Source organism: Papio anubis, chromosome 8 (genome assembly GCF_008728515.1).
Source record: "Papio anubis isolate 15944 chromosome 8, Panubis1.0, whole genome shotgun sequence".
NCBI lineage: Eukaryota > Metazoa > Chordata > Mammalia > Primates > Cercopithecidae > Papio > Papio anubis.
The window spans coordinates 39,589,516-39,615,793 of NC_044983.1; positions in this window are offsets into that span (position 1 = coordinate 39,589,516).

The following is a 26,278-nucleotide window of genomic DNA, read 5'->3' on the forward strand; positions in this document are numbered from 1 at the left end:
AAATCATTTGTATTATAAAAACACATGCATGCATATGTTCACTACAGCACTATTCACAATAGCAAAGACATGGAATCAACCTAAATGCCCATCAATGATAGACTGGATAAAGAAAATGTGGTACATATACATCATGGAATACTATACAACCATAAAAAGGAACAAGATCATGTCCTTTGCAGGCACATGCATGGAGCTGGAAGCCATTATCCTTGGCAAGCTAATGCAGGAACAGAAAACCAAACACTGCATATTCTCATTTATAAGTAGGAGCTAAATGATGAGAACACATGGACACAAGGAGGGGAACAACACACACTGGGGCCTATTGGGGGTGGGTGAGGAGGAGGGAGAGCATTAGGAAAAATAGCTAATGCATGCTGGGCTTAATACCTTGCTGATGGGTTGATCTGTGCAGCAAACCACCATGGCACACGCCTACCTATGTAACAAACCTGCACATCCCTACACACATATCCCTGAACTTAAAAGGTTGAACAAAAGGCCGGGCGCGGTGGCTCAAGCCTGTAATCCCAGCACTTTGGGAGGCCGAGACGGGCGGATCACGAGGTCAGGAGATCGAGACCATCCTGGCGAACACGGTGAAACCCCGTCTCTACTAAAAAAATACAAAAAACTAGCCGGGCGAGGCGGCGGGCGCCTGTAGTCCCAGCTACTCGGGAGGCTGAGGCAGGAGAATGGCGGGAACCCGGGAGGCGGAGCTTGCAGTGAGCTGAGATCTGGCCACTGCACTCCAGCCCGGGTGACAGAGCCAGACTCCGTCTCAAAAAAAAAAAAAAAAAAATTTTTTTTAATCAGAGGACTTAAAAATCCTGCACTTCCCAGGTAATTTCGATTAGCCAGAATGAGTAAGGAATTCTTGCTTTCTGCTCCTCTTGGCTTACTAAGGAGATGAGGAGGCCAGCACTGCTCATGCTTTTCATGGAATCAAAACAACCTTCACAAGTCAGGTCACCACAGTGGTTTCCACTCTATAACCCCTGACCATTCCCTCTAAAATTTCTCCTCCTCCCCATCTCACTCCAGCCTCCTGCCAACCCTTCCTCTACTGTTTTGTATTTCACTGTACTCGCCTCCACCTGAATCATATGAGGTATTTGTTCGTTTACCTGATTGTGCTCTGTCTTCTCCACTAGAATGTGAGCTGCTTGAGGGCAAAGACTGCCTCACTTGCTGCTATAGCTGCAAGCATGGAGGAGAGCCCAGAGTGCAACAGGAATTCAGTCAATGTTTTCTGAATGAATGAATGAATGAATGAACGAACAAACGAACGAACAGATGAACGGATGAAAGAACGGAGGGTTGCTCCCCTGCCTCTGCTTCTCCAGCTCCCACTCCTCTCTCGCCCTCATGTGTCTGGGCCACTCTGGTCTTCTTTTTCTTTTAGAGACAGAGTCACACTCTGTCGCCCAGGCTGGAATGCAGTGGTGCGATCTTGGCTCACTGCAACATCTGCCTCCAGGGTTCAAGCAATTCTCTGCCTCAGCCTACCAAGTAGCTGGGACTAGAGGCACTCGCCACCATGCCCAGCTAATTTTTGTATTTTTAGTAGAGACGGAGTTTCACCATCTTGGCCAGGCTGGTCTTGAATTCCTGACCTTGTGATCTACCGATTTCGGCCTCCCAAAGGGCTGGGATTACATCTGGTCTACTTTTTGTTCCTCTAATCACCTTTCTGTCCTCAGGTTCCTCACACCCCTAAGGTCCCTCCAACTCTCTAATGCCCACTCCTTCCAGATCTCAACCCCAGCATCTCCTCCCCATCACTCACCTCCCCAGCTGGCCTGGGGCCCCATCACACACCTCCCACCTCCCTGGACTCTTTCCACAGAATATTATCACGGTTTGCAATGCGGCATTTATTTGAGAGATTATTTACTTCATGGCTTAGTCAATAACTGCCTTCTTACCATCATATTCCCAGTTCGCAGCTGTGTTTGGCACACAATCAGTGCTTAATAAATATTTACCTTTAATATTTATTATGATTAAACGAACACAAGTTTCCTCAAAATCCTTGAGTTTTTGGATAAAGGGTACAATTTACAAACATAGAGTTTGTAAATGTCCCAGATTACCAAGTTTTTTAAGACTTTCTGGGCAGACTTCCCCAAACTTTCCTACTTGCAGAAGCCAAGTCACATAGGATTAGACCTACCGTTTTTCGGCTATATGCTAGCCATGATTTTCTCAACTGGGTGCTCAGAAGAATGGAGAGGTGAAGTCAGGGGTGAGGAGTGGGGTGGGGAATAACAGGGGAACAGGAGGGTTTGCTCAAGTAAGAGGTGAAGGTTACTGGGTGATTCAGAGCTTGGGCCTTCCTTAATATTGATGACCTTCTCACCTCCCACTATCATATTAGAAAAAGACAAAACATAAGCTGTTATCACAGAAAAAAACCTCAGTGGTTAATATTGTGAATATATATCCGCTTTTACTTATTGCCAACAGATTAGCAAGACGCCCTTGATCCAATTTTGCAGCATTTTGGAACTGGTAGGTATCTAGGGACTTATGCAGTCTGGCCCTCTAATTTTACAGACAAAGGCACTGAGGTCCATATGTTACCCAAGTTCACCAAGCAAAAATTATAATTCAGTCCCATCTCCTAGAACCATATTCCTTTATCTTTGTTGCAAGTTTTTTTTTTTTTTTTTTTTTTTTAATCTGCTAAATTTTCCTATGTTGCTTGTTGTAGCGGAGTATGGTTAGTCACACAAGCAGATGATTGCTGACAAGCACAACATGTGCTTATTAGCTGCATGTCATGGCTTCACTGGGGTTTCCCCAGAGCACACTCAGAGACAAATTGATGGGGAGGTGAACTCAGGAAGCAAAGGAGGGAATGGGGAAGGGAGACAGGGGAGGGAAGAAAGCCCCCAAGGTGGAGCTAATGGGCAGTTTCCTGGGTGGGCCAATGGGGCTTTATCCAACTGGGCAAATCTCAGATTTGTCCCATGGAGAGTGAGGCAGTGGCGTCAGTTACTTGTCAGCTTCTGTCCTGTATCACTGGAGGGCTGCTGTGGTTCCTTAGCTGTGGCATCCCAAAACAGAGGGGCCATGAGGGAAGCTGGGGTATGTGGAAACTGTCTGCAAGGCCACCTCCAAGTTAGGTCTAAGGGCATCTACAGACTTTCCTTCTGCCACTCTCCTGGAGTATGTGAAACGTGAAGCCTGATAAGGCATAATGCCTGATCTCAGATCCCACAACCAGGAGGGCCCTAGAAATCATCTAGGCCAGGCCGGGCGCGGTGGCTCAAGCCTGTAATCCCAGCACTTTGGGAGGCCGAGACGGGCGGATCACGAGGTCAGGAGATCGAGACCATCCTGGCTAACACGGTGAAACCCCGTCTCTACTAAAAATACAAAAAAACTAGCCGGGTGAGGTGGCAGGCGCCTGTAGTCCCAGCTACTCGGGAGGCTGAGGCAGGAGAATGGCATAAACCTGGGAGACAGAGCTTGCAGTGAGCTGAGATCCGGCCACTGTACTCCAGCCTGGGTGACAGAGCGAGACTCTGTCTCAAAAAAAAAAAAAAAAAAAAAAGAAATCATCTAGGCCAGAGGTCGGCAAAGATTTTCTGCAAAGGGCCAGAGAGTAAATATTTTAAGTTTCATGGATGGTCTGGCCTCTGCTGGGAAAACCAACTCTGCCATCGTAGTATGAAAGTAGCCACAGACAAGACGTAAAACATTGAGCATTGAGCATTGTTGTGCTCCAATCGAAGTTTATTTACAAAAACAGGGTGAGGTGTTGGATTTGGCCCCAAGACCATAGTTTGCTGACCCCTTATTAGACAACTCTTTTTATTTTAGCATGAAGAAAATTGAGACCCACAGAGCTTCTCAGGGTCATGGTTCGGGACTTTGCAGTGGTGTCAGAGCTGGGAGTATCAAATCAAGTCTGACTTCCAGTCCAGAGCACTTTCCACTCTGCCATACTCATCCCCATCCAGGCTTCTCCCAGTAGGGGCTTTTCTTTGACCCCTACCAACCCTGCACTGACCTCCTGGACATACAGAGGTTGGACAGTCAGAGGAGTGTGCAGGAGCCCCTGCTTTAGAGGCTGTGCATTTTGGATCTCCCAGATCTTGCCATCTGCAGAGATACTCCCTGGCCCAGACCTCTTACTCCACCTGGATCCCTTTCTGCCTCCCCTGTGCCCATTTTCTGCCTCTTCTAAGTTAAAATCCCAGCACTTTGGGAGGCCAAAGTGGGCAGGTCACTTGAGGTCAGGAGTTCTAAGTGAAAATCAACCTGGTATTGACCTATGAAAGTTTTCAGAAAACTCAGAAGGCCACCAGGGATTCATCCATGCCCGTGATGCTGTGTATAAAGCCAGGTTCACAACACATGTGAGACCCACCACTTCTCTCTTACAACATATATTACTGAAAGGTTCTTTCAGAATTCTAGCCAAGCATTTATGGTCAGGACAAGGAAATAATTAGGAATAGTACACTTACTTTCTTGTCCTCTTTTTTTCTGACGCTGTGCACCCAACACATACACAGACACACACACACACATACACACATATGTGCATGCATGCACATGCATCAGCAGAGGAACCAAACCGAAAGGACTACAGAACGAGACAGAGTGTTCTCCTCAGACCGAGTGAAATTAACTCTAGTGTAAATGACTTTGTAGAGTCAGGAGAGCAGGGTCTGAACCCACACTTTTCCTTGTGTTTGCTGTTTAACACTGAGCAAATGACCTAACTGCCCTGATTCCCCCAGTCTTCTTTTTTCAGACTCGGTAACACTGCATGCCTCATGGGTTTGTTGTGCAATAAATGTGAAATCACACGATCTCCGGGAGCCTGTTACCAGGCCAAGTCGATAGATAGCAGGCACTCCACGAACAATGGGTTGCTCTCCCTGACCACAAGGAGGATGTGATTCCATGTGTTCCCTGCTTCTACCCTGCCTAAAACTCCTGCCTAGTTTTCTCTCTCTCTCTCTCTCTCTTTCTCTCTCTCTCTCTCTGTCTCATACACACACACACACACACACACACACACACACACACGAGGTCTTTGTCATGCTCACTTATTTCTGGCCTCTATCCCGTGGTTGCATACCCTCCCAACATTGCAAACCTTGGAGACGCCAACCAGGATGTGCTGCCACCCACTCTGTTCCCTGTGCAGGGTAGCAGGAAAGGTTGACCTGGGCACCTGAGCCCAGCGTGTCTGTGCATGGGGGGAGTAGGACAGCACAGGACAGGGCAAGGGGCACCATCTCTTTTTCCTCCTCTGGAATCACTGGAAGTAAATTTCAAATTTTTATCTTAACAATATCCCGAGAGCCCTGTGATTAATGCTGAGCATGCTTTTGAGATGGCCTTGCTTGAGTCAGTTCAGGTTTTACATGGGTAGGGTTTCAATCTGAAAGGACTCAGGACTCTTTCCTGGTTTCAAATTGCTGTTTCAACCAATGGAGCCAACTAGAACTTATATCTTGCTATCCCAAACCCTGGGGAGTGAGAGCCACACAGGGCAGGCTCTCTGTTTCTTTTTGTTGCTATAAAGAAATAACTGAAGTTGGGTAATTCAAAAAGGCAGAAGGTTTATTTGCTCATGATGATGCTGGCTGGAAGACTGGGCATCTGGGGAGGGCCTCAGGCTGCTTCCACTCCTGGTGGAAGGGGGAGGGGAGCTGGCACATGCAGAGATCACAGGGCAAGAGAGGAAGCAGGAGAGGAGAGGGGGCCCAGTTCTTCCTAACCAACAGCTCTTGCAGGAACTAGAACAAAAATGCACTCATCCCCCAGGAGGGGGATTAATCTATTCATGTGTGATCTGCCCCCTGACCAAAATGCTTTGCACTAGGCCCTACCTTCAACATGGGGATTAAATTTCAACAGAGGTGTGAGGGGACAAACATCCAAACGACACAAGCATCTGAACCACAGCACCGCGCCACAGCCTGTCTCGTTCGTGGAGGGGAGGTGAGTTACCTACAATAGGAAAGGCCTCTGAAAACCTCCTCTGAAAACACAACGTAAGCTTTTTAAAAAATTATTATATTTTATTTAGAGACAGGGTCTCACTTTGTTGCCCAGGCTGGAGTGCAGTGGCACAATCACAGCTCACTGCAGCCTTGACTTCTTGAACTCAAGAGATCCTCCTGCCTCAGCCTCCTGAGTAGCTGGGACTACAAGTGCACATCACCACACCTGGCTAAATTTTGCTTATTTTTTGCAGAGACAGGACCTCACTATGTTTCCCAGGCTGGTCTCAAATTCCTGGGCTCGAGCGACTCTCCTACCTCAGCCTCTCAAAGTGCTGGGATTACAGGTGTGAGACACCGTGCCCAGCCAGTGTACACGGTTTGATGCACATGCTCTGCTGGATCTCTTCTGCTTTGCCCTCTAGATGGAATTTCTACCTTCCTCTCTGCCGTGAGCCCCTGGAGACTGGACATGTGCACAACAGCAAGCCCACATAACTTCTGGCTTCCTGTTGAGTTCAGCCCATGAAAGATGGGGAAATCTACTTCCTCACGCCCCTCCCAGGGGGGACAGCTACAAGCTGGCTGCGAGTCCTGCTGGGCTGGTTCTGATACTGTCCCCAGCCCTTGTTCCTTAAGCCCAGTGGGGGGTCAGACCTCCCCAGTGCCGGTCCTGCGTTCTTCACTATACTTCGTGGCCAGCCTATACTCTTCCCACACCTTTGTAAAAAGGCCTTGTGTTAAACACCTTCTCAAATCGCCCGGTTCCAGTGTGCCAACTATTTCCCGCAGAGACACTGGCTGATCAGGTACGGCACATGGAAGAGGAATGTTCACAACTGGAGGTCTGTGGGGAACGGACCATCTCCTGGCAGGTTGAAGAGGGGATGCTGCATCAGGCCCAGAGGACAGGGTCTGAAGAGGCTAGAAGAAGGGGATGAAGAGGCCACATCTGGAGGCAGAGAGGACAGTGGTGTGGTGGGGGTGGGGAGTGGCCGCTTCAAATCCTCTGCCCCAACTTTAGCAAGAGGGAGATGCTCAGGACATCAGTCCAGGTTCTGGGAGAGTGCCAGGGACACTTGCAATCCAAATGGGGAAAGTGTCACCCCCACTGGCCAGCTGTCACCACAGAGCCAAATGCGGAAATTAATCAGGATTATGATTATGGGATACATGTCGGTGGTGCTCTAAAAAGAGCCCCCAGCGTTCATGACAGTCTTCCAGTCAATCTGAACACCGGTAGAACAACCAGCAAAAGGTTGCAGTTCTTCCCAAGAGGATGTGGGGTCAGATTCAGAGCCTGGAACCACTCACAAGTCCTGCCCTGCCTTTGGGGCCAGATCCAAGGCCCTAGGACAAGAGCCAGAGGCTGAAGAAACTCGAAAGAAACAGCTGCCTGGCCTCAGGAAGAGCGCCCTTCTCTCTGGGTGGGTTGTCTGGGAAGAAATCAATGTTTTGATTGCAGGCAAGCAGGGTACCAAAACCGCATCCCTTGTCCCTTCCCTAGCACAAACAGAGAAACCTTGGAAAAGGAAGCCAGACACACAGCCAGTCTCCAAGTGGGGCACACCATCTCCAAATGGATTACATGGCCCATTGAGCAGCCTTCACCGTGGATTATTTAGGCACTGTTAAGAGTCAGGGCTCTATAAATTGGATGTAAAATGCATGTGGGTTTCCTGTAGTTTATCAAGCTGGTAACTCCCTAAAACCATAATACAGAGCACGAATATGCCAAAGAGCTGAAGAAGGAGGGGATGAAAACCTTCTAAACTTAACACCGGATTCAGAACCCAAGATTTAGCATGCTGCTCACTCAGCCCACGGGTATTCTGGGGAGGGCCCACTTGACCTTGGCCTCAAAGGCAGGAGATGTCGCCCCTGGTTATTTTTTATGGATTCATCATGCACAATTTACTTGTTTCCGCAGAGATTTATATTTTTAATCTGGACTGACTCTTGCGCTCTCTAAATTTACTACCTTGGAAACAACAGTACTTCCTTTTGTTTATTCTACATTGTACTTCTTTCAAGCTGTGAGGAGCGTTCCTGAACTAGGTGTTCTGGAAAAGCTCCCTCCGGCTATTCCCACTCATCAGTTTAGTAGGCTTTGGTCATATTTGCTTTGAGTTTCATCCATCCAGCCCACCTGTACTTATTAAGCACTTACTATGTGCCCTGAATTGGACATCTCTGCCTCCACTCCACTCATTTTTTTTTTTTTTTTTTGGTTCTTTTGATTGTTCTTCACTCTTTTCTTTCTTGACTTATCCATCTAAATAATTTCACTGGGCCAAGTGCAGTAGCTCATGCCTGTAATCTCAGCACCTTGGGAGGCCAAGGTGGGAGAATCACTTGAAGCCATGAAATTGAGACCAGGCTGAGTAAGAAAATGAGATGCCATCTCTACAAAAAAAAAAAAAAAAAAATGAAAAAATTAGCTAGGCATAGTGGTGCGCTGGTAGTCACAGCTACTTGGGAGGCTTATGTGGAAGAATCGCATGAGCCTGGGAGGTCAAGATTGCAGTGAGCTGTGATCACGCCTCTGCACTCCAGCCTGGGTGGCACAGCGAGACTGTGTCTCTAATAGTAATAGTGATGATGGTAGCTTCACTGACCTGCAAAAATTAAATAGGCATATCACCGTTTTCTTCTCACAAAAGAGGGAACCATGATGCAGAGATATTTCATTCTCAAGAACTACTGCAAGGCTGCAGTCTCATCTAAAGGAGATGAGCATTGAGGTTTGAAGACTTGGGTTCAAATTCTGGCTCTACTGCTTACCTGCCAGGTGACCTTAGGAATGTTGGTGAACTGTCCTAGCCTTAATCTCCTAATCTGTAGAATGGACATCATATCACTTCTCTCAAAAGATTGTTGAAGAATTAAATAAGAAAACATTTGCATGTGACATAGGAGCAGTTCTTCATATGAATCCAGGCCCCTTGCTTGCAGAAACATGAGCCTTCCACTACAAGAAGGCATAAGACTGCAGAGACAGGACAGGGACAGGAAGGCAAGAGTTAGATTCACTGATTTCCTGACATCATGCACATCATGAGGAGGAAACAAAATTAACCAACTGCCAAGCACAGCTTTCCCCTAAAGTGGGAGTGTCAGCATCCTCTCTCTCCCTGACCAATGTCTTCCTTCAGAGGGATGTCATGCAAAGAACAGGGAACCAGAGTCACGAACGGGCCAGGCCCTTGTTTCAAGTCATAAGTTAATGCCACCTTTGGCTGGTTGCCATTTTGTGAAATTGTAGGAAGATGTGTCAGTCTTTCAGTGGTTGATTGCCCTCTGACCTAAGAAAGAATTGCCCTCCAGACCTGGACATGAATGTGAAGGCTGGGGGCATATTTGGTACCCAACTGAGAATAGAACTCTTGCTAAGCAAGAGTGACTCAAAGCCCTTGAGGAAGATTCATGGCAAGGGCTGTGCAGAGGAAACCCACTGTTTAAGGACACCTTCCAAGTGTTTGTGGGTCCAGGTCAGGGGCCCCAGAGAGACAGAACCCCGAGGTGATCAGAGCACACAATTGTGCCAAGGGAGGGCACGTGGTCCCTTCTGTGCCCCATAGGTGGGATCAGTAGTGACCAACCTGGGGCCCACACTTGTTCTCCTCAGGCTTTCTAGCAGATGGCTTGTGCTGTGTCCTCCCCTCAGTGCCATCCTTTTAACAGGAATCACAGAATCGAAACTTTCAAGGGTCTCTGGGAGCTGTACTGGAGTGGAAGTGAGAGGCATGAGATCACCCTGGGAGGGCTTCTCCCATCCTTGCTCCTTCCCTGTCCTGTGAGGGACTAGATGAGCACTTTCCTCAAAGTCTGCTGCCTGGACCATCTGTTTCAAATGACCAACGTCCATGGTAATGGTGTGGATTTCTGGCCCACTCAAGCTGACTGGGTGATTCTACTAACTTTGAGAACCCCAAGACACAATAATCAGTAACTCTCTTCCAGACCTAACAACACAGAACTGCGTGACCACACAGAGACAAAAACACCTCCAGCACCTCACCTTGCCACCTTTGAAAAGACTGGGCCCTGCGTATTAGAGTCTGATTAAAGCACCACCGCTGCCGCCTTCATTTCTTTCGCCTAGGGCTCCGGCCCTCATTGAAATCAAGTCTCATGCAGTAAATTGTTAGTGGTTTATACCCCCGGGAGCCTGAGCTTCAAATAATTTGCTGAGGACAGATGTGAGCCCAGAGAAAAACCAGGAGGGTAGGGTAGGGAGCTGAGCAGGAGAGGGGAAGGTATAGGGGAGAGAGTCCAGGGACCTAGGAATTTCTGAGATAAACATTGCCCCACGCACAATTTCGACTATGACTACTGCCGAATAAGAACGAATCTTCCCAAACAGGCACATACCTAGTGGGACTCGCCCATCCTACTTCGAGAGTTTGTTCCTGACCTTGATACTTGTTTGAAGCTTAGCACATCCTGACCAAAGCCTTAGCCCCTGCTTCCAGCAGAATTTGAACTGGAAACTAGTGTTTGCCCAAGGCTTTCCTGCTCAAAAATAATATTTGTGGAAGGACAGAGCTAGCTCAGAAGTTCTGAGCAGATCCAGAAGCTTCTCTCTCACAGGCTGTGTCTGTGTAACCAGCCACTCCTCATCCCCGACTCCATTCATCTCTTATGTTTTGGCACTTCTGGGGGACATTCTGGCTCCCTCAGACCCTCCAAAGGGAATCAGGAAACAATAGACAGGGCTTTTTTTGCAGAGCTATGACTACCCTCACTCGGAAAGAGTCAGGGCAGGTACCAAGCTGTCTTATCCAGAATTTAGTGCTGTTTTTGCTTGCTCTTTGAAGCTACTTAGGCTGCCCTTTGCACTCCCGTGGCTCTTTAGAAGAGTCCAATTCCTCCTTATTTATTTATTTCACACTGTCTTCTAAGCTCCCCAACACCCAGTGAGCCCCCTCTGCCCCCAGACACATCTCTGTCCCATCCCCTCCTCTCACTGCGCCTGTACTTGGGGGCTCACTCAGCCCTTTCTCAGATCTGCTAGAGGTGCTCTGCTCCTTTAAGGGACTCCTCACAGCAGGACGTGGGACCACAGCCTGCAGGACCAGCCAGCCATTCTGACAGGTGAGAACCTGGATCCCTGCTCTCCAGAACCTCAAGAAGCTCAGAGCCTGAACGTGCTGACATAAGGGGCTCCCTCTCTCATGAGGATACTGTGCGCCAGACGCATTGTGTAGAGTACCTCCACCATGACCAGGTGATTTAGGCATCCTTGTGTTTCCTGCAGATAAGGCGAAGGGGACTCCTGGAGGTGACCTAGCTTGCCCAAGGTCCCGCCCAGGCACATGGAGAGCAGTGATTCTAAGTCGATGCCTCCAACTCAAAGCCCAGTGCCCTTCCCATCTGATAGGGACAAGACAGCAGTACCAGGAGGGACCTGCAGGTGGAGCGGTGACATGATGGAAGCAGTAGCTTCTGGAAGAGCGTCTGGAATCCATGTGCGAGATGGACTGGGAGGAAGATGAGGAAACATCGGCTGCATCGAGGAGGCGGTGAGAAGCATCAAAATGATTAGGTGACTTCGTGGATGTAAATCCTCTTCCAGGACAAAGCTAAAAACAACACTTTGTGACTGGAAGGGGTTAACTCTCTCAAGAGAGCTCGATGGCTACCCACTCTCAGAGCCCCTGGTGTGCTCAGGCAGAAAATGGGCAGGAGTAGCTCAAGGAATGCTTTATTGAGTATGGATTGGCCTTACAAGAAACTGCAGTTTGTGGACGGCAACAAGCAGCCCAGACTGTGATAGTTGAAGCAGGTTAGAACTGCATAACTCTAAACAGCAGAGTTTCATCAGTCCTTCAGCTCCTGTGCCCTCCCAGCTCCAGACGTCCACCTCAGGATTTCCCATGGTGCACAGAAGACTTGTCCTGATTTGGGATAATGGAGACAGTGTGTCCATAGTGGTAGTCAGGAGTGGGAACTATTCCCTGAACCCAGCCTGAAGCAATTACAAAGGGCAGGGCCACCCAGGGCCCAGGGTCTGCAGCTGGTTAGAAAAAACCATCTCTGATGAGGTCTCAAGGTTTGGCTCTTTTTCTCTCCACTGATTTCTCCCAGACAGACCAGATGGATTTGGTTCCAGGTCAGCGTGTTCTCTTACCCCTCAGCTCAGCAATCATCTATTTCTCTCGTCTACCTCTCCTAACTCTCTGCAGTAATAAAATCCTACCTTGAACAGTACATTCTGATTTACAAAGCTCCCTCACATGCACAATCTCATTTGGTCTTCTTAACAGTACTAAGGTAGAGGTGTTTTTTCCCATTTCACAGATAAAAACCTGAAGCTCAGAAGCTTTCACTTGCCCAAGGCCATAAAAACTGAGCCCAGGCAGGGCACAGTGGCACCTATAATCCCAGCACTTTGGGAGGCCAAGGTAGGCGGATCATCTGAGGCCAGGAGATCAAGACCAAGCTGACCAACATGGTGAAACCCCATCTCTACTAAAAATACAAAAATTATCCAAGTGTGGTGGCACATGCCTCCAGCTACTCTTGGGAGGCTGAGGCAGGAGAATCGCTTGAACCCAGTAGCCAAAGGTTTCAGAACCAAGGTCACACCATTGCACCCCAGCCTGGTCAACAAGAACAAAAACTCCATCTAAAAACAAAAACAAAAACAAAAAAAACCTCCAGATAAGCTCTTCCTCCAATTCCCTCCATGTTAATGATCAAATTCACCAACTTACCCAATGATTCATGCCAGAAACCTGAGAGACAGACACTTTTGACACTGCATCTTCTCTGAACTTCCTCTCAGCAGTTACCAAATTCCATCATTTTTTTCTCCTAAATATGTCTTTCCATCTCCACACTAGACTGTTGCCTCCCTCACTGTGATGCCTCCCCAGGGCCAAAAAGGCAGCCTCTTCTCTGGTCTTCCAACACTACTGTTGCCATATTTGTGTCATTCTCATACCATGCTGAGTGTTGTTTCAGAATTGAAAATCTGCCCATTTCATTCCTTAAGTTAAAACTCATGCGAGGTCCCCATTATTTCTAGAAGAAGAAGAGAGGGAGGAGGAGGTGGAAGAAGAAGAAAATACTTCACATGACTCTCAAGCACTTCATGGTCAATCCCTGTCTATGTCTTTATCTTTACCTTCATCACATCTAACTCTTCCCCCCATCCCCCTGAGCTCCAGCCACATTAGCCTTTCTTTAGCTCTTCAAATGTGCTAAACACTTCCTGCCTCAAGACCTTGTACCTGCTATTCCCTCTGCCTGGAATATTCTTTCTTTCACTCCAACCTCGTTTTGCTTAGTTAAGTTCTTACTTAGGGTCTCAACTTCAATGTCATTTCTTCAGAAAAACCTTCTTTTGTCCCCCCAAAAAGGTTGAGTTACTCAGTTCTATACTCTCATATCTTCTTATTTCTCCTTCATGACAGGTGTCACAATTGTAATTAATTATTTACGTGATTGTAACAATTGGCTGTGGGCACAAAAATACTGCATAACAAACTGCTTCAAAGCCCAGTGACTTGAAACCATATTCTCAGGTTCTCATGGGCTGCAGGTCAGCTGGACATGACAGGTCTAGTTCAGGCTCGGATGGTGGCTTCACTTCAGGATGCAGTGGCTGGGTGGCCACTCTGCCTCTCACTGAGGTTGGTGAGCCATTGAGACCAGCCTCTGCTCCACACATCTCTCACTCTCTTCAGGCCAGCTGACTGCAGCGGGTTCTTCTCATGGTGATGGTAGGGGCAGAAGAGGGCAAATAGACGTGTGCAAAGTCTAGGCTTGGAATAGGCACATGGTCATGTCTGCACCATTCCATTGGCTAAAACCAAAGTAAAAGGGTAGGAAAAATATGCTCCATTCCTTTAGCAGGACAAACTCTAAAGTCACATTGCAAAGAACAAGGACAGAGAAAGGACATGAAATATTAGGACAAAGAATGCAATCTACCCCAGTACGTATTGAACTGTGTTGAACTCCATTTTTTCATTTAAATTGTAAAATCTATGAATACATAGTTTTCTAAAGTGCATAACAAATTACCACAAATTTAGTGACCTGAATAACAGGTGTTTATTATCTCACAGTTTCCATGAGTCAGGAATTCAATCATGGCTTAGCTGGATTTTTGGTTCACAATCTCATAATGCTGCAATCAGTGTGTTGACTGGATTGTGTTCTCATCTGAAGGTGTAAGTGGGAAGAGAGCCACTTGAAAGCTCCCTTAGGTTGTTGGCAGAATTCATCATGTTTCTGCAGGACTGAGGGTCCTGTCTTCTTGCTGGCTGTTGGCTCAGGGCTGCTCTCATCTCATTAGCACACAACCCTTTCCTTGGATTGTTCACCACATGGCTGTTTGCTCCTTCAAGGCCACCAAGAGAGCCAGATCAAGTCTTCCCAGAGTAATCTCAGGAGTGATATCCCATCACCTCTCCCATATTCTTACAACTAAAAGCAATTCAGAGATCCCACCTATATTCATGCAGCTGGTACTACACAGGTTGTAACATCAGGGAGTGGAGATAATGGGGACCACCTTAGAATTCTGCCTACACACTGTGATGATAGAAAGAGATGGACTTCATCTGTCCTGGTATTTCAGTATTTCTATGCTTTACACAATACCACAAAGATAGTTTGTGCTCAGTAAATATTTGTTGAAGGGATTAATGAATGAAAAAACACAAATGATGATAGTGGAATAGGACTTAGGTCTAGGTCTTTCAACTCTGACTCTAAAATTCTTCCATTATCTCAGCTACCTTCTCAGCCCACTTTTCTGCTCAGTCCCTCCCTCTCACATCAGGTCTTCATTCCCACAGTCCCAGTGCTTCCTAAGTTTTAACTCCACCACATTGTCTTATCTTTATTTTTTTTATTTTTATTTTTTTGAGACAGAGTCTCGTTCTGTCACCCAGGCTGGAGTGCACTGGTATGATCTCAGCTCACTGCAACCTCTGCCTCCCGGGTTCAAGCAATTCTCCTGCCTCAGCCTCCCAAGTAGCTGGGATTACAGGTGCCTGCCACCATACCTGACTAATTTTTGAATTTTTAGTAGAGACAGGGTCTCACCATGTTGGCCAGGCTGGTCTTGAACTCCTGACCTCAGGTGGTCTACCCACCTCAGCCTCCCAAAGTGCTGGGATTACAGGCGTGAGCCATTGCACCCAGCCCCACATTGTCTTATTTTATCTATCATTCTCTTCCTCTGTTTCATTCATGCCACCACTATTCCTCTTCTCTCTGTCTTCTCCTCACTTCCAGGCCCACTTCCCACACTTTATATGCTTCCCAGAGCACCAAACTCTTTTAAAGACAGTGGGAGAAAGAACAAAATACCTTCCCTATCAGCATAGAGCAAGCACTCAAATAATATGTTTAAATGAGTGAGTGATTGAAAGAATGAATAGAAAATATATTTCCAGAAAGAGAAAGACATCTTATTGTCTTAAATGTGTCTGTCTTTTGATGGACCTGAAGATGGAAATGCCAAATATGAGCAGGGACACCTGGAATGGATCTGTGGTGACCTAATGGAATAGGAAAGCCATCTGTTTCATTTAAATCTTGGGGATTGTGTGTCTGTCTGTCTATCTGTTGGGACAAAGAGTTAGATAGAATAATAGGAGTTTAATTCACACATATTTGAAAATACAGAGCTCTATTCCTCTGAGTCTCTTAATTATACATTCTAATTTATGTTCAGTGTTTTGCACAAAATGTGGATGTTACACTCAGAAACTATGCACTTTTCCACCCCCCACTTCCACATACCCCATGCCTTTTCCTGACACCCTCCCAAGAGAATAAGACAATCCACTGTGGTGGTTAGTTTTACGTGTCCACTTGATAGAGCCATAGGGTCCCCTGATATTTGGTCAAACATTATTCTGGGTGTTTCTGCTAAGATGTTTTGAGATTAATGTTTACATCAGGAGACTGAGTAAAGCAGATTGCTCTCCCTAATGTGAGTGATGGGGGCATTATTCAATCAGTTGAAAACCTGAATAGAACAAAATTACTGACCCTTGAGTAAGAGAGAATTCTTCCTGCCTACCAGCCTTTGAACTGGAACTACACCACTGGCTGTTCTAGTTCTCAGGCCTTAGGACTTACTGGAGTTAAACCATCAGCTCTCCTGGATCTCCAGCTGGCCTCCTGCAGATTTTGGGACTTGCCAGCCTCCATAATCATGTGAGCCAATTTTTTTTTTTTTTTTTTTTTTTTTTTTTTGAGATGGAGTTTCACCTCGTCGCCCAGGTTGGAGTGCAACGGCACAATCTTGGCTCACTGCAACCTCTGCCTCCTGGGTTCAAGCAATTCTCCTGCCTCAGCCCCCCGAGTAAGTGGGATTACAGGTGCCTGCCACCACAGCTGGCTAATTTTTTGTATTTTTAGCAGAAATGGAGTTTCACCATGTTGGCCAGGTTGGTCTCAAATTCCTGACCTCAGGTGATCCACCCACCTCACCCTCCCAAAGTGCTGGGATTACAGGCATGAGCCACTGTGCCTGGCCTGATTCTTTATAATAAATCTCTCTCTCTCTCTTCTCTCTTTTTTTTTCCTCTCTCTCCATACACAAACACACCCCCCCACACACACACCATTGCTTCTGCATTTCTGGAGAATGCTAATACAGTGACCTTCTGAACCTGTGGTGAGTCAGGATATGGAATGCATGAAATGTGTAAAGTGAATGACTGGCTTTGTGAGTCACATCCCAGGTCAAGGACTCAGCATGATGGGCAGGTCATCACCATCACAGGTCTCGCCCTGTCCAATCTGTGTGTACTGCCATCAAGGCAAACAAAAATCAGAAGTTCCGACCACTGGGTTGAGCTAAGCACACTGGACACGGGTGAAGTTTACTGGGGGCCAACCTGCTGGATCTCCTATCATCAGCTTTTCTCTGCATATGCAAACTAAAGCTTTATGAAGGAAAAGAGTTCTGGAAGACAGAAAAGCCCTGAGGATCTAAATAAATAATATCTAGGCATATAATTGGCACCGTGGCACACTCATTGACAGAGAACAAGCTTGGGGAAGAGGTGTCTTTCTCCCAGCGGTCTCCAGCTGGCCCCCTGAGGCTGTGGCTGCCCCTGAGCCACAGAGGAATACACTCAACCTTACAGCTGGAAAGACCTGGCCCTAATAAAAATGTGCCAAAGGCTTGTAGAAGCAAGACCTTTCCCCAGGCTGCAGTTTTCAGAAAGGGCAATGATTTACCTGAGCTTCTGATCAAACCCACAACAATCTGGAGTCCTCAACTGATTCGAAATGAAACTCTATTTCCTTCCTTTGGCTTCATTTCCTTCTGGTCAATATTTGTTCCACCATTTCCAGGCTGAAGATTATTCTTTTTAGTGGAAAAGACATGGTAACTAGGATTTGATGGGCTCTGTGTTCTCTGAGTCAGAAGGTAGAATAGAAAGAGTCATTATACTCACAACAGTTGACATGGGTTCTGATGCCACTTCATCAATAACTTATCAGAGTTTTAAACGCCTGTGGGTATCTTTCTCTCTTCTGCAAAATGAGACCTTTAGATTGTGTGCTGATTAAGGTTTACAGGCTACAGTGTTGTAACAAAGACAAGCCAAAGTACAGTGGCTTAAATAAGAAGTTTATGCCTCTTTTTCACCAAACTTTCAAGTATTCGGTTGGTGCAAAAGTATCTGTGATTTTTGCCATTAAAAGTGGTTCAGGGATGGTGGGTTAGCTCTACTCAAAAAGGTCCAGGGAGCCAGACTAGGGGGTCAACATGTGACTTTTGCCTCTGGATCCAAGGCAGCAGAAACAGGGAGAAGGAAGGTCCAGGGATTTCTACTTTAACTAGAAATGTACACAGCATTCTGCTCATATCCCACTGGCCGGTGTCATTGCCACGTTGCCACCTAGCTGCGAAAAAAGGCAGGAAAATTCAGTTTGTAATTGAGCAGTCATGTATCCAGCTAAAGCTGGGAATGGGGCAAGGGGGAAGAGAGCTCTATTAGTAAACAAGAAAAGAGAAAAATAAATATGGGGAGCGACTCTACCACTGACAACATGATCTTGAAAGTTCTTTTGACTCATAAGACAAAAAAGGCTGGGTTCTTCAGCAATTACACAATCTTTCCCCAGCATTGGCTTTATTCTGTTGTCATTTCCTTTTTCCAAATGGTCCATTTTCTTGTTTGACACATTTCACAATCCACAGCTCACTGTGGCCCTGAGTCTCCCTGACCTCATCCACGTGAGCTGGCCTTAGCTTCCATCTTTTACAGGATCACTCTTAAAATCTGAACTTATTAGCGGGCTTTGCAGGCAGTTCTGTTGATTCTTAGATGCCTTCACTTAATCTCTTCCTTGCTACTATTCCTGGTTATTAGTTGAATCTTGGAATCTCCTGGGTTATTTTCAGATTTTTTCTCCCAGTAATCTTTCTGAAAGAGGAGACACGTAGGTGGCATTTATCGGTAATGCCCAGATAAATTTCCCTGAGGTTCCTGTACCATAGAGTGCCCAACCCTGGTGGATAGAACCAAGCCTGGGGGAGCAGCCCCCTATATCATTTACCACTACTTTCAGAAGCTGAAAGAGATTAAGGCAAGTCAATATCCACAAGGCTTGATTTTCAGTAGACAAACTATTGCCCCATTACTGCTTCCTCGGTCTAGAGTGAAATTTCAACACCAGTATTTCACCTGAAAGTGACCATGGCAAGCTCTTCATGTCCCAGTTTTCTTGCCAATGTTTCTCTCTGCTGACCACATCTTCTATGCACTCTTTAGCATGGTCCAGCCTCCTCTGGCCAAAACATCAGCCAGCACTGACAATGCCCTTGACTGTGGTCCTGCAGTGCACTGCCCTGACCCTTGAGCGACCTTCTCCTATTCCCTATTCTGGATTTTGGTTTCTCATGAAGACTCTCATTGTCTAAAGAAAAGGAACCTTGCCTGGATGGAGGAAGAGAGAAAACAAAGTGTGCAGAGCTAAGGGAAGAGGGAGGGAGCCAAGGAGAAGACTGAAAAAGAGCAGAGCTTGGCAGGAGCTCCTTCCCCAGGGGCCATGGCTGACAAGTTCCCTGAGCCGCAAGCGATGGTAGCCAAGGAAGTGGGTACAGCCAGCTGGCTACGCAGCTCTAGAAAGCCAGAAACTCCGGACTGATGGGTCCTCAAGAGTGCACTTTGGAAAAGGAAAATGAGATTCCATCAGCGAGACCTAATGAGAAGGCCGCAGCCTCTGGTGAGCAGATGGAGCAGAGAGGAGGAGCTCTGACATTCATCTCTAGAGTGTGGGTGATGTGGGTGAAGAGCACAGCCAGCCACAGGGGCACAGAGTAGGTCAGAACCACAGGACCCCCTGTGCAGGGCTTGGCGAGCTGCCTTTTGGTGGAGAGGGGGCTGGAGAGACCCGGCCAGCCTTGTGGACTTCACAGAGGTAGCTGTTGGTGTGAATCTTTGCCCGGCAACATTTGCTGCTGACCATCCACCTTTTCCAGGTGAGGTAAGGGGGAGATTAGAGCAAAAACAGAAAAGGGGGTGCAGAGGGAATCTTCTTTTTCTCTGTATCAGAGGCTCAAAATGAATAATAATGATGGGTGGACTGAATCTAAAGTCACCCCGGTTTGAGTTTTGCTCAGTCCAAGAAGAAATGATTGTAACAGTTTACATCAGGACATAGAATTGAAATTACTGCTCCCTCTTTCAAATATCAAACCACCCACAGAATCAGTTCCAGGTTTAGCAGGGGAAGGAGAGAGGCAGGACAGCAGTAATCTGAATGCAGGTTTTATCTTCGCAGAAAGAATAAGCTCTTCTCTTACAGTGCCTTTCATTTAAAGTGCTCTTAAGAGCTGATGAGAATCGAGGTCATCGTAGAACCTCCTCTGTACTCAAGAAAAAGGAGAGGCAGAAATCTCACCCTCCTCCAGCTGACATGTGAGGGAATAGAAGGACCCAGCTGCAAATTGCCCAGAAGGACTGGGACTTAGGGAGAAAGGCTTGGGGACAAGAAGGACATTTAGAAGCACAGTTCTCAGACGGGCTACCTTCCCAGGCTCTGCGCCTCAGACGCTCAGAGTTAGGCAAGTTTCATTTTCCAATATTATAGAACTTTAAACTTTTCTCACTGATTCCAGGGCTCCTTAACACCCTGGAGAAGCCTCATGACACAAATCTATGTCTTTGGGGATCAGAGATATTACCAGGTTTCCCAGAAGTCAAGATGGATCTCAAGACCGGGCACAGTGGCCCACGCCTGTAATCCCAACACTTTGGGAGGATGGATCACCCAGACACGTGGATCACTTAAGGTCAGGAGTTCAAGACCGGCCCATCCCTATTAAAAATGCAAAAATTAGCCAGGCGTGGTGGTGCACGCCCGTAGTCCCAGCTACTAGGGAGCCTGAAGCAGGAGAATTGCTTGAACCCAGGAGGCGGAGGTTGCAGTGTGCCGAGATCACACCACACTGCACTCCAGCCTGGATGACAGAGAGGGACTCCATTTTCAAAAAAAAGAAAGATGGATCTCAAGACATACAAGCAGATTCCACAGTGAGCTTTCCTGCCTACAACCCCGCCTCTACCACAAACATTTTACAGGTGAAGCCAGACTACAATTTAGTTTTAAATTGGCTGCCTTGAAGAAGAAATATTTTCCAAACGGAAAGTCCAACCAATGTTATGTTTGGGGGAATCACAGATGAAGACAAGAAGTTGTCTTCCACGTGTGTGTCTTGGGGTGACAGCCGGGGAGGGGTTATGGGCTGACTGGATGTGAATTTTAAGCCTTTGGTGGAACTTGGTAAAAAGTATGAATTTAGTCCATAAATCTGGGGCACAAGAAACAACCCATTTCTTTGTTTTTCTAAGTGAGCTTAAACCTGGCTCAGCCTCTTAAGTCACTTTTAATTTCTTTTGGGTCATAAAAAATATCCTGGGGTTTACGCAATTCAGGAAACTTGGGGGAGGGCCGCCTTTCTTCAATACCTTGTACTCATTACTTTGATGCTCAATGGGAAGACTCTGCGGCTTCAAGTATCCTCCTTCCAAGCCAAGAAGGGAGGTAGTGGTTCCTGTTCAAGCCACAGACATCTCCACACTCATCCTATCCAAGGTCCTGCAACCTCCAGCCCACTGTACAGAGGCAGAGCACACACAGATCTCCACTCACAAAGAGCCCGGCACCACTTCAGCCTCCTGTGCAGGCATCTCATTCTTTCTCAGGTTGGATCTCCCTTCTCCTTCAACCTGAAAGTCCTCCAGCTTTTGGATAAACCAGCTCCTCCCCCAAACAAGCCTATACTTGTTTCTCCCCTGGGGCAAGGGAAGTCCAGCTCTTGGAACACAGAGTCCTGGCTGTCCTTGAGAGGAGGTGGGAAATGCTGCTCATTCCTTCAGAAGGCTTAAAGTTTGGAAAACGAGAGAGAATGAATTCCTCAGTCAGGATCTACTGTATGGGGGAGCCACTCAGCCAACCCTCACCCCCATCAGTGATTTCGTAGCTGGACCAGACCAATCTGGTTCAACTTTTATGTAACAAAGTTCCGAGATGTTTTTTTTTTTTCAGTTGCCATGGACCCTAACCTGAGCGTGCCCAGATGAACCAAGCAGGCAGCCACCCGGGGAACCTAAGTCCTGGAGTTGGGGAATGGGGACTGAATTGAGGCGTGAATCCAACATGGCAGGATCCAGGATCCAATCAGATTGAGCTCTGGTGTCACCCCATGGCAGGAGCTAGTCAGATCAGGCCTCCTGGCATCACCTCATTGCAAGATCCAATCAGATCACACTTCATTACCCTATGCTTATAAAACCTGACCCAGCCCTCAACTGGAGAGACACTGCTTTGGGAACCATACCTGGGGTTCTCCTTACTTGTTACAAGTAATAACATCCCCTTGCTAAATCTTCCTTGGTTGTGGTCATTGGGTTGACACCCACTAAGCAACTGAACCCATCCGTTGTGTGGATGATAATTTCCCAGACTCCTGTGTAATGATCAGGGAGGAGGAAGCCCAGGATCCAGGCTCTATTCTCTTTCCTAGATTCTCTGCATAAAGGTACCTGACCAAGTGGAGGCTGAACATGGGTTCCTGACCAAGTGGGTCTGATCAGGGCTCCTCTCCCAAGTCCTGTGTCCTGCTGTGAACCTGTTGACTTGGAGGAGGCACCTTTTGCTAATTCATGCAAAGGCACCACATGGCCTAGGGGTGGCCTTGTACCTATAAATCTGCATGCCCCTCAGGCATCAGTACAACTTGGAAGTACCACTCTGTCCTGTGAGATTCACATTTAGCCCAGGAGTACCATGATGAAGGGAGAAAATGGGAAGTGGCCTGCCCCACACTGGGAACCATTGCCCAGCCATGTGACAGGGTGGAAGATCACCCAGCATGCTTGAGGGATGTGACCCAGCTCAGCTTACCTCTGTGGTAGGTCATGCCAGGCTGAAGCAAAAAAATTCTTCCTTGGGACAGGCTCTTCCTGGAAACCCTCTCCTCCAGCTGGGGAAACATGCTCAGCCTACTGGAAAAAAATGCAACAGGAGTTGGGAAACATGGATTGTTATTTCTTTAAATCACCTTTTGAAAATGATTTATCTTCTCTGGTCCTTGGTTTCCCCATCACCAGGATACCAGATCCTGCATAGGGTGGTTAGAGGATCACATTAAATCAAAGGATAAAACTGATAGGAAAAGCACAAAGAACTCCACAAATACAAAATAGAGAGGAGTGGGAGTACTGCCATATGCAGGGGACCTTTCCTTCTCTTTCAAATCAGATCTGTGCTCCTGTATCAGACCCTGAACAAACATAGAGTGTAGGAGTCCATAAGGAAGTCAGGACGTCATAGAAACATTTTTTGATACAGAACGAAATGTCTCCTATGTCAGAAGAGCACACATGATCTTCCTCAGTCTTTCCAAACTCCCAACCACAGTCTCCAGGAGCTGGAAAAGAATTTGCCTACCCTAGTTTGGGTCAGGTGATGTTCCTTGTCCCACCCCTCTAAGCCATGCAGAGACAGCAGCCCACCGGGGGCTGATTCTCTTGAAACCTTCATCCTTTCCTAGTCACGTCCAGCCACGCACCCAGCTCTGGGAAAGAAAAGGGATGGGGGTGGCATTGGCACAAGAGGTCTGGAGGCAGGAGGAGGGGACAGTGAACCCTCAGTCCCCTTGCCAGAGCAGACTTGGACCCTAAAAATAGTTTCATGATGTCAACCAGAACAAAGCCTTCTTTGGCTCCAGGAGTAAAACTTCTCAGTCTGGAATTCAACCGAAGGCTTTGTTACAAATACTTTACATGACAGAACCTATTAATATCTCCAGCTAATTGCTCCCAGTTTTGTAATCTCTGTGGTGAAAATTCCAGGCAGGTCAATGAAAGGGAGTGGATTTGTTTGATTGGGGGCCTCCCAAGTTCATATAAACTAAGTCATGTTGGCATTTTAGCCACCTGAGAAGCAAGCCCCTTGCTGTGACTTGGTCTTAAGTCTCTGTTCCCTCAGCACCCTAAGGGATTCTGCAGGCTCCTGATGTTAGGGTGTGACAAGAGAGAATTAAAGAGAAGACATAGAGATAAATGTGTTTTACCAAGGCTTAAAATGAGGCAGAATCTCAGCAAGCATGTTTTGGTGACTTTGCTTTTGGCTGGATGCAAGAAGGAGCTGCTGAAAGCTCTAGCCTTGTGTTTTATAAATTGGATCAATCAAAATCTCCCCTCTGGCTTGTATTAGTGAAGCTCCAGCCTCCCCTCACTCCCCTGGGAGGGGGGCTAGTCAGGTTCGCTGTTCTCCTGTAAGAAGACCCAAGATTCCCCTGAGCAGAAATGATGGAAATTGAGAATTCAAAAATTAGTGGCAACAGTGCTTGTTCCATGGCTGTGACCCAAGAGAAGACTGTGGAGGGAAAATAGCTTCAAATTGTATTTAAATGTAAACACGTTATCACAATAAATATAAGTCATTTCTTCCACGCACCCCAGAAGGAGCTAGGTGACTGAGAATCACTTAATGCCTGTTGCCCCAGCAATCATGTGAAACAGCTCAGATCAGTGAAGGCAAATCACATTAAAATGTAGTAGTATTCCCAAACTCGAGCGGGAACCAGACCATTCCCACCCATACACAGACTCAGTGGCAAGTTACATACACAAAGAACAGAGTAAATACTCAACCTGGCAAGGAAGCTTGTTTGAGTCTTCCACCATGTGAGGACACAAGAAGATGCCATCATTGAGAAGGCTGGTCTCATCATTGAGAAGGCTGGTCTCATCACTGAGAAGACTCATCAAGTCTACCATTGCCTTGATCTTGGGCTTCCCAGGCTCCAGAACTGTAAAAAATACATTTCTGTTGTTTATAAGACACCCAGTATGATATTTTGTTACAGCAGCCAGAACGAACAAAGAGGTTGGAAAGGAGGGTACAGTAGAGCCTCAGGGAGTCCCAGGAGACTTGGAACTGGTGCATGGTACTTCATTTTGTTTGAGGGTTTAACTTTTTATGTTATTTTGGAGGATTGGCATCTGAAACTAGGGTCTGGGGGTTTAGTTCTTTGAAATGTGATTTTTACTTGTTTCGTCCTTAATAAATGACATCTTGGACTCTATCTAAAAGCTCCTTTTGGCTGAAACTACTCTAATGATCTATCCTGAATTGTTTGGAAATGTCAGGAAGACGATGAGCATACAAGCTGCTGTCACCCATTCAAGCCAGAGTGCAAGAGTAACCCGCAAGTGACCTCTGATGCTGCAGACCACATGCCTTGATCTCTTACTTGCCAGGCTCTGCAGTGGCCTCTGTGGGGCGTTTACTTTTGAGTGACCATCCTAGATAGATGTCTCTTCTTGTGAGTGATGACATTTTCCTGGGGTTGGAGCTGCATCCTAGCACCTCACACCCGGAGTTCAGATCTAGAATGGAAGCAACTGGGAGGGAAGGTCTGCACAGAGCCCCTTCCAAAATGCTGTAGTTAATAAAGTACAGTCAAGTCCTCATAAGTTGTGGCAACTGAAGCCCACATGAATACTCATCCCCAGGTTTTCTAACCAACCTGGCAAACAGCTGCTTCAGACACAGCCCTGCCCTCTGTAGGCTCTTGAGGTTACAGCTAAGAAGACCTCTCAATTAAAGCCACCGTTAGCAACAGCCCTCCTTCCCTTCACCCAGCAGAAGTCTTTCCTCTAGACCTTCTAATATGCATCCCCCTTGAATCTCAGAAACCAGCTTCAGGTGAGGCTGGAAAGAGTAGCTGCCTGAAGGAGCCAAGTGGGAGAATATGAATGTGGGGAGGGCAGGAGAGTCGACCAGATCCTCAGTTTCCAGTCCACAGTGCTGTCCACCCTCCACCTCCTAGACACCTGGACATGGCTTTCCTGTTTACCTTCTGATGAACATCAGTTCCAAGCATAGAATTGGCAGGGTTCCTAAAAGCTGTTAGTACTCATCCTTCACCAACTTATAAATCTTCTCTGACGTGTCCCCTTTCTAAAGCCAAGCAGGAAAATGTTACATTCCTCTCTCCTTCCTTTTTTTTCCTTCCTTTCTTTCCTTCTTCTTTCTTGCCTCCCTCTCCCCACAGCAAGGGGGGTGTGAAGGGGCACAGGGGTCCCAGACTTTGTTTATGCAGAGGAATTATTCTCAAGGCAACCATTTTCCCAGCAACAATGTAATTATAAAATATTACTCAAACACACTGGGTATTATTGAATGTGCCATTTCTGGATCCCAGCCAAGAGCTTTGGCAGAAAAGAGACTCAAAGGAGGAAAAGAGGGAGAAAAGTTATGAACATGTTTCCCCATCACTCCTGCTGTTGAAATAAACCACATGTAAGTTTTCTAGAAGAGCAGGGCAGAAAGAAACAGCTCTGAAGCACATGTTTCAGAGCAGAGGTCTTGTTTGGGGGATTTCGAAAATTAGCAGCTGAAACAATATAACGTGAAGTCGAGGGGCATGTGGAAGTGATTAAGTACCCTTGCAATATACAGTAAGAGTTATTAACCAGCATCTTACTACTGGCTACTTGGAGACAGGATGTGAATAAACACAAAGCTGTGCTCAGTAACTACACCAGGGGTCGTGAGGACCCTGGTCGTCTGAGGAAACATGTATATTTGGAAAGGAGCTGGAGTTAACAACATGACAGTTCTTTACTAAAACAAACCCTAGAGGGAAGGTGGTGCAGAAATCTCATCCACGAGGTTGTAATGATCTCTGCCTGCCTCTAACACCAAGTCATCAAAAAGAAGCACTCAAAGATAGGATGTGTTCAGTCCTTTTGCTGCTCAGTCATTCACTTATTTATTTAATTATTTATTTTGAAACA